This window comes from Protopterus annectens, chromosome 1.part0 (genome assembly GCF_019279795.1).
Source record: "Protopterus annectens isolate FY-2018-M chromosome 1.part0, PAN1.0, whole genome shotgun sequence".
Lineage (NCBI taxonomy): Eukaryota > Metazoa > Chordata > Ceratodontiformes > Protopteridae > Protopterus > Protopterus annectens.
In genome coordinates this window covers 767,479,578-767,488,910 of record NC_056725.1, presented here as the reverse complement: position 1 = coordinate 767,488,910, position 9,333 = coordinate 767,479,578, and the positions used below count along the sequence as shown (strand labels likewise).

The following is a 9,333-nucleotide window of genomic DNA, read 5'->3' as shown; positions in this document are numbered from 1 at the left end:
GGCGAGAATTCTACCACTGAACCACCAATGCTCGGTTTTGGGAGGGTACTCAGACACTCATACCAGCTGCACTGACAGAACCAAGCTGTCCTTTCTTTCCAGCTCTTTTGCTCAAGGGAGAAATACCTTTCCCACGTGACAAAGTTGCACATCTTAACTTTTGGGATTCTCAGTCGGCATGGATGCCTTCTGAAAGCAACCGGTACTTTACATGCCAACCCGCACTGCCTGGCATCATGCGACTATTTCTTTCCTCGGAGAAACCTACCTCAACTTTCTACTGACATTCGCCAAGGTACAATCTTGCTAACATCTGCATCTGAAAGTCTTGTCGGCTGCTTCTGCTCTGTCTTGGGCCCCTACAGCCACCTTGCTTCCCCCACTGGGAGCACTCAAGTCAGCAGATAATGTAAAGCTCATAAGCCCTAACGTGCGACTTACTCACAGCCAGGTCTACAAGTTCGAATGACAGTTAGTCTCATTTTCGCTCCTAATGTCTGGGCTATTTCATTTTTCCATTTCACTTACAAGGAGCCTGCTCTTTTTTATCCCCCCACCATCTTTCACTCTCCTGGATTTAGAACTTTTGATCCGCCGACCAAACCGTTATTTGTGAAGAAGATTGTGCACCTGGTTGTTTGCTCACATTCTGAAAACAACAGTGGATTATTTTTATTTCTCTCTCTCTCCTGAAAAGTCCCAGAAAAATGCCTGCACCTCAGGCCAAATCAGGATCCCTCAAAGAGAGAGAGACTTCCAGATTCGACAGCCCTTTCCTCTGTGGCAGAAAGCCCAGATAACCACAGCGCTGAGACATTCTGTCTGGGAGCTTAGTCCCCAAACTTCCCTGGAGCTCAGCTCTGTGTACTGCTTTAATCAAGCTCGGTGAAGGGTTGGTCGGTTTTCCCCACCCTGCCCACCCCTTCCTCGTTTCAGCCTTCAAATACTCTTTCAGAAGTCTGTTCTCCAAGCCACACCCTGCATCTGACCTAAGCACCATTCCCATGTCAGTGTCAGTTTCACCGCATCGGGTGTAGCTGTTTAAAGAGAAGTGTAGTCTACTCTGTCAGCCTTCAGTCTTCCAGCTACAAATCTGTTACACTTTCCCCTGCTAGCATTCCCTTCTGCTGCTGCAGCTTCTGCCGCTGCTGCTGATGTCACATTCCCTTCCCGTCGTCGGTGTTTAATCCCAGGCTGTACCTGATGCCTCTGCAGCCCTTGGCCTACTGCATAACTAACTATAACTCCTGGCTGGTGTCCGGTACTTGGAAAAGAAAAGGCACGCTTCATACGTATCCTGGGTTTATCTCTCAGTTCAAGAAAGGGATCCAAACTCCAGGTCAGCTCATTTCACTCTTGTAGTACAGCTGAGAGACAGACCTCTGAATTCTCACAACCGCATCCTCGGATTGCCTCTGTAGCAATCACCCTTGTGACACAGGACAGTTTAATGCAAAACCATGTAAAGTCTTTGTGCAGTGGAGGTTGAGCGGGCGGCCGTAGTTTTGTCAGCACGGAATCCCACTTTCCGAAATCAGAGTTCTCCCTGAAGGTTAAAAGGACAGCAAAGTATTACCTGTGAGAGTTTAGGAGGACAGTGAAAACGTACAGGTGTGCATGTTTCAGTGCTAGTAAATGTTCCATTCTGGTGATCGCGTCTTCCAGATGCAAGGTCCAAACGTGGATGATGTCAAAGGTATGTATCGCTTGAGGGGAGCTTGCCAGACACAGTTAATGAAAGGGAGGGAAGCACAGCCGTAGTGTCTCAGAGAGCAAAGGGTGGGGCGAGAGGGCCTGGTGACTTTCACGGCTATCTGAGTGGTACTCCTTTCTGGGGGATTTCATGCTGTTAGAGCCCCACCGTGTTTATGCATTGTGGTACTTGCAAAGATATGGGAAACCTAAAAATGCCTTGCTGCATTGGCCGGGAATCGAACCCGGGCCTCCCGCGTGGCAGGCGAGAATTCTACCACTGAACCACCAATGCTCGGTTTTGGGAGGGTACTCAGACACTCATACCAGCTGCACTGACAGAACCAAGCTGTCCTTTCTTTCCAGCTCTTTTGCTCAAGGGAGAAATACCTTTCCCACGTGACAAAGTTGCACATCTTAACTTTTGGGATTCTCAGTCGGCATGGATGCCTTCTGAAAGCAACCGGTACTTTACATGCCAACCCGCACTGCCTGGCATCATGCGACTATTTCTTTCCTCGGAGAAACCTACCTCAACTTTCTACTGACATTCGCCAAGGTACAATCTTGCTAACATCTGCATCTGAAAGTCTTGTCGGCTGCTTCTGCTCTGTCTTGGGCCCCTACAGCCACCTTGCTTCCCCCACTGGGAGCACTCAAGTCAGCAGATAATGTAAAGCTCATAAGCCCTAACGTGCGACTTACTCACAGCCAGGTCTACAAGTTCGAATGACAGTTAGTCTCATTTTCGCTCCTAATGTCTGGGCTATTTCATTTTTCCATTTCACTTACAAGGAGCCTGCTCTTTTTTATCCCCCCACCATCTTTCACTCTCCTGGATTTAGAACTTTTGATCCGCCGACCAAACCGTTATTTGTGAAGAAGATTGTGCACCTGGTTGTTTGCTCACATTCTGAAAACAACAGTGGATTATTTTATTTCTCTCTCTCTCCTGAAAAGTCCCAGAAAAATGCCTGCACCTCAGGCCAAATCAGGATCCCTCAAAGAGAGAGAGACTTCCAGATTCGACAGCCCTTTCCTCTGTGGCAGAAAGCCCAGATAACCACAGCGCTGAGACATTCTGTCTGGGAGCTTAGTCCCCAAACTTCCCTGGAGCTCAGCTCTGTGTACTGCTTTAATCAAGCTCGGTGAAGGGTTGGTCGGTTTTCCCCACCCTGCCCACCCCTTCCTCGTTTCAGCCTTCAAATACTCTTTCAGAAGTCTGTTCTCCAAGCCACACCCTGCATCTGACCTAAGCACCATTCCCATGTCAGTGTCAGTTTCACCGCATCGGGTGTAGCTGTTTAAAGAGAAGTGTAGTCTACTCTGTCAGCCTTCAGTCTTCCAGCTACAAATCTGTTACACTTTCCCCTGCTAGCATTCCCTTCTGCTGCTGCAGCTTCTGCCGCTGCTGCTGATGTCACATTCCCTTCCCGTCGTCGGTGTTTAATCCCAGGCTGTACCTGATGCCTCTGCAGCCCTTGGCCTACTGCATAACTAACTATAACTCCTGGCTGGTGTCCGGTACTTGGAAAAGAAAAGGCACGCTTCATACGTATCCTGGGTTTATCTCTCAGTTCAAGAAAGGGATCCAAACTCCAGGTCAGCTCATTTCACTCTTGTAGTACAGCTGAGAGACAGACCTCTGAATTCTCACAACCGCATCCTCGGATTGCCTCTGTAGCAATCACCCTTGTGACACAGGACAGTTTAATGCAAAACCATGTAAAGTCTTTGTGCAGTGGAGGTTGAGCGGGCGGCCGTAGTTTTGTCAGCACGGAATCCCACTTTCCGAAATCAGAGTTCTCCCTGAAGGTTAAAAGGACAGCAAAGTATTACCTGTGAGAGTTTAGGAGGACAGTGAAAACGTACAGGTGTGCATGTTTCAGTGCTAGTAAATGTTCCATTCTGGTGATCGCGTCTTCCAGATGCAAGGTACAAACGTGGATGTCAAAAGGTATGCGCTTGAGGGGGGAGCTTGCCAGACTCAGTTAATGAAGGGGAGGGAAGCACAGCCGTAGTGTCTCAGAGAGCAAAGGGTGGGGCGGGAGGGCCTGGTGACTTTCACGGCTATCTGAGTGGTACTCCTTTCTGGGGGATTTCATGCTGTTAGAGCCCCGCCGTGTTTATGCATTGTGGTACTTGCAAAGATATGGGAAACCTAAAAATGCCTTGCTGCATTGGCCGGGAATCGAACCCGGGCCTCCCGCGTGGCAGGCGAGAATTCTACCACTGAACCACCAATGCTCGGTTTTGGGAGGGTACTCAGACACTCATACCAGCTGCACTGACAGAACCAAGCTGTCCTTTCTTTCCAGCTCTTTTGCTCAAGGGAGAAATACCTTTCCCACGTGACAAAGTTGCACATCTTAACTTTTGGGATTCTCAGTCGGCATGGATGCCTTCTGAAAGCAACCGGTACTTTACATGCCAACCCGCACTGCCTGGCATCATGCGACTATTTCTTTCCTCGGAGAAACCTACCTCAACTTTCTACTGACATTCGCCAAGGTACAATCTTGCTAACATCTGCATCTGAAAGTCTTGTCGGCTGCTTCTGCTCTGTCTTGGGCCCCTACAGCCACCTTGCTTCCCCCACTGGGAGCACTCAAGTCAGCAGATAATGTAAAGCTCATAAGCCCTAACGTGCGACTTACTCACAGCCAGGTCTACAAGTTCGAATGACAGTTAGTCTCATTTTCGCTCCTAATGTCTGGGCTATTTCATTTTTCCATTTCACTTACAAGGAGCCTGCTCTTTTTTATCCCCCCACCATCTTTCACTCTCCTGGATTTAGAACTTTTGATCCGCCGACCAAACCGTTATTTGTGAAGAAGATTGTGCACCTGGTTGTTTGCTCACATTCTGAAAACAACAGTGGATTATTTTATTTCTCTCTCTCTCCTGAAAAGTCCCAGAAAAATGCCTGCACCTCAGGCCAAATCAGGATCCCTCAAAGAGAGAGAGACTTCCAGATTCGACAGCCCTTTCCTCTGTGGCAGAAAGCCCAGATAACCACAGCGCTGAGACATTCTGTCTGGGAGCTTAGTCCCCAAACTTCCCTGGAGCTCAGCTCTGTGTACTGCTTTAATCAAGCTCGGTGAAGGGTTGGTCGGTTTTCCCCACCCTGCCCACCCCTTCCTCGTTTCAGCCTTCAAATACTCTTTCAGAAGTCTGTTCTCCAAGCCACACCCTGCATCTGACCTAAGCACCATTCCCATGTCAGTGTCAGTTTCACCGCATCGGGTGTAGCTGTTTAAAGAGAAGTGTAGTCTACTCTGTCAGCCTTCAGTCTTCCAGCTACAAATCTGTTACACTTTCCCCTGCTAGCATTCCCTTCTGCTGCTGCAGCTTCTGCCGCTGCTGCTGATGTCACATTCCCTTCCCGTCGCCGGTGTTTAATCCCAGGCTGTACCTGATGCCTCTGCAGCCCTTGTCACCTGTGCACATCTTCACAACTTGTTATGCCTTGAATTTTCAAGATGTTTAAAATGGATTGTTTGCATGTCCCCCCACCCTCACCCACCATGCTCATGTGGGTTTTGTCTGGGTGCTCCAGTTTCCTCCCAGGTTCCAAAGACATATGGCAGGTATGCATGCGTAATATAGAAAAAAGGTCTGCCATTCTACTTACACTTCCCTTATCTCAGGATCCCTGTAGGAGTCAGCTGAGACTCATATTGTTGGACAGGCTGTCCTATTTCAGTTATAATGCCCTAATAAAAAACATCTGTATTTTTAGTGTCATGCAGTTCATGTGCTTCTACATCATGTTGGTGGATGTGCTGATCGGCCATGTCTGAGTATTATCCCTCAGATGGAGCACAGCAAGATTTATTCCTGTTGTTACTTCTACATAATGGATTTGTAGATTGGGAACTATTATAAAATAGGTCCTAGATGTTAAATTGTATGCAAATGCTACTCTGTTGTTTTACAAACAACTCGCATAGGCAGATAGTTGTGAAGTGCTCTCTGTTTCTTCTCTCCTGCAACTTTTAAGCATAAACGCTACACATGACATATTCTATTATTTGATACTTAACCTGTTTCTAGTGGGATGCAGAACAGTTCATTTAGCAGATTATTTAGGATCTACTTATTCTATAGTCCCATTACCAGTACCAGTAAGGTGTTAAAACTATTCAGTTTGCATCTGTGGTGATAACTGTACACATGACAGAGTTGTTCCTTTACCCAAGTCTACACTTAGGAGGTAAATACAGTTATTATAGCCATACTTGCTTTAGAGAGAGTGAGGGAGACAGAGAAAGAAGCAAAGAATACAAATACATCACAGAATAAGTTATGCGAGTAAGCAAAACGTCAGACAGACAGTCAGATATACCCCAGGGATTACTTCAGTGTCACTGCTTGACAGAGGCACAGCAAAATGATAGGCATAGTTTTTATTCAAACTAAAGGGGTGGCAAAAGCCACATAACTATGGGCTAGGCTTATAAATGCCCTTGGGCAGATAGCCTAGTATGAACCTATGAACCTATAATAACCTACATTTATTCCAGCCCCCTCACGATAGAAAAAAAAAATCAAGCATCAGCCCCCTCTCCTGTAAAAAGAGCATTGAGAAGAGAAATCCGCTTCAGCATCACATTTTCCTCTGCTTCAAGATTTTTAAGCAACACTTTCTGTTAATATTCTTGACTGTTCACAGCCCCATGTCACTTATAATCTCTTTGTGACTCTTGCTGACCTCTTGTTACCCATCTGTGAAATTCATCATGTCATTCACGACTTGGTCAGTTTTGAAGGATGGCAGAGAGATTCTTAAGCTCTGAAGCACTTTGTAACATGTATAAGATAGCAACAGTGCTTCAAAACACAAGCTTACATGTAGCCTTTGCAGTCTGATTATCGCTACTTACCACTTGAATCTTAAACTTATAAGATGTTTATGCTTACTTTAGGGTGTTTACTGCTTGTATTACTTACCCCCTCTATGCTGAGAAACTGATACATGCATCCATATACTATTTCTGAGGTAGTTGGCTATATACTTTCTGTGAGGTATTTGCCTGTATTTATCCTGGTCAAAGTTCATTTTTCATTACGTTTGCATTGACCTCAATGGGTGTAACTAAAGTTAATTGTTTTGCACTTTGAATTGAACCTTACATGTTAAATGTTTGAAGGGAATGCCACTTCAAACATTTCATTGTGTAGCACTAAATCTGTAGCCTGGAGAAATGGAGCCCTGACTATGACCCAGGTGACTGAAGTTTGATTAGTGAGCAGAACTCTGGAGGAGCTCTTTACAGAGACAGGAATTAAGGGATACATGTTTGCTTCTGCCTTGTTGACCAGTTTAGTCAAACTAGGCTACACTGCAAAAACTCCGCTCTCAAAAACAAGTAAAAAATAGAAAATGATGTAAATATTACTTAAAATAAGCAACATTATCTGCCAACAGAACAGGATAATTTCACTTGCAAAGACAAGTAAATATTTCTAGCCTCCAAACCCCCCCATGGGCATCTTAAAACAAGTGCATTCAGACTTCAAACAAGTAAATTTGTTTAGCTCAAAGAAAATAAATTAAGATTTATTTTCTGAATATGTAGGAAAGTTTGCTTTAATTTAGAAAGTGCTAGTCACTGTCTTGAAACATTTTTTAGGAATTATATCTTCAAACCATTGAAACCAGACTAAAGGCAAGTATTTTTTAGATGCAAAGCAAAAGATAAGCCCTTTTGTCTAAAACTGTAGGAAATTTTGCTTGAATTTAACATTCAGTGCTGGTTTAAATGTCTTGAAATAAGACAAAATATCCTGGAATTTACAGAGAAAAGTAAACTATATTTCAAATTGACTGACTGTTTAAGTAATTCTTTATCTGGTGGCATGTATGGCAGAATAACATGCAAAAACAAGGCCATTGCTCACTGTGAAAATGAGAGCATCAGCATATACAATATATCAAATATAATGACCTTATGAATACACAAGCAGCAAACTAAACCAACACCCTGCCAAACAATTAAAGATGAAATCAGATTTGAAGTTTATGTCTTGTACTACAAAGGAAATAGTCATGACCAGGAATAAAAAAAAGGTTGTGTGCATTTCTGCTCAGCAAGGAACTTTTCTCAGTCAGCCATAGTTTTTCTATATGAAGAGGTCATGTCACCGTCATGGATGGCATCTGAGAGTACTTCAGTCTGCAGCAGAGATAGGTGGTGCAATGCACTTAGGATATGTAAGGTGAAAGTTGTAATAACATGCTATGAGATACATCATACTTTCATAAATGTCCTCTTTTGGGAAGGTTATCAAAGGCATGGTTCCAATGGCCAGTAAGCAGTTGGTTTTGTTAACAATCATGACAGGGCTGAAGGATGGCCTTGTCTGAAGAAAGGTGTTGGGGTCTTCTTTACACTGACCAAAACAAGGGGGGAAAGAAGATTATGATCACAAAAACAATTAATTGTAATTTACACTGAAGTAATATATAAATTATCAAAAATTCACAAATTTCTTACGTCAAGCATGTGAAGCATAGCCTCACTTCCATGTAATTTCTTGGGCGCATCCACAGGTGATGGGAACATGTCTTTTAAAGCCTTCATCAAGGCAACTGAGTGCTTCACTGTTAAAAACAGAAACAGACATCTGATTTACTGTGGCCAGTTGTTTTCAAAATTACAGAGTAGTTCAGATTTTTGTATACACTTAGGAGATTGTGATGTCATGATACAGGAAACTTTACATTTTGATACAATGCCAATAAAAGTATTGAAATTCAATATCATTTTCTATACTCAACACAGTACATCAAAATCAAAGTGTATTTACATTGGAGTTCTTTTTACATGCAGTAAACCCTTTCATTGATAAAGAAACACTAAAACCTATGCAGAGTTAAATTTTTGATAGGTTTGGTGTAATTATTGTGTGGTGGTAGCCCAGTCTCAATAGTCAAGACTGAACTGGAAGTGCATGTTGTAGAGTAGATACCATGAAAAAATTAATTGAAATACATGATCAAATTGCTACTTTCCATATGTTTGACAACTCTAGTAGGAGGTACTTAGTAGACATACTCAGAATGTTACCTACAGTATGACTGTATAAGGCCAAGTTTGCAGAAGCAAACAAGAACATGGATGCAAATAAGAGTTAATAATTACCTTTGTCCAGCAACGATGGCTTCATGAGCTTTCTGAATACTGCATAAAACTATGCCTTCTTATAAAAGGTCCCCTAGCAGGTCTGCAGATCAGTTAAACAGGTGTTCCCCTCAATGATCCATCAGAGCTCATCCATATGTTGACGTACACACACAGCCAGAGAAAGAGAGCACAATGTCACATATATATAAAAGTTATAGCTGGGTAAGTAAGGATTAACCAGAAAAGATCAAACATTTTAATATTTTTGTGGATATACAAAAATAATACATTTTACATCTTTCATTCTGCATTCATTATTGTGACTCAGCTGATATTGTTACACCATATCTCATTTAGAATTTGGGTACATACAGGTCTACTTAAAATGAACACATTTGCTTATATGATCCAGTTTAATGAAGCAAGGATAACCCTGAAGAATCCTGGAAGGCTTGTCCTGCTTCTTGGTAACATCAGAGTCAATGAAGACACGTCTTGCTTGGAATTCAAG

General features: G+C 43.4%; 2 non-coding genes across 2 annotated transcripts; both read right to left on the bottom strand.

Moving 5' to 3' along the window:
* Positions 1 to 1,916: 1,916 nt before the first annotated feature.
* TRNAG-GCC lies at positions 1,917 to 1,987 on the bottom strand. Its single transcript has one exon. It is a non-coding gene; the product is annotated as a tRNA-Gly (tRNA).
* Positions 1,988 to 3,868: 1,881 nt separating this feature from the next.
* On the bottom strand, positions 3,869 to 3,939 carry TRNAG-GCC. The gene has a single exon. It is a non-coding gene; the product is annotated as a tRNA-Gly (tRNA).
* Between the last annotated feature and the right edge of the window lie 5,394 nt (positions 3,940 to 9,333).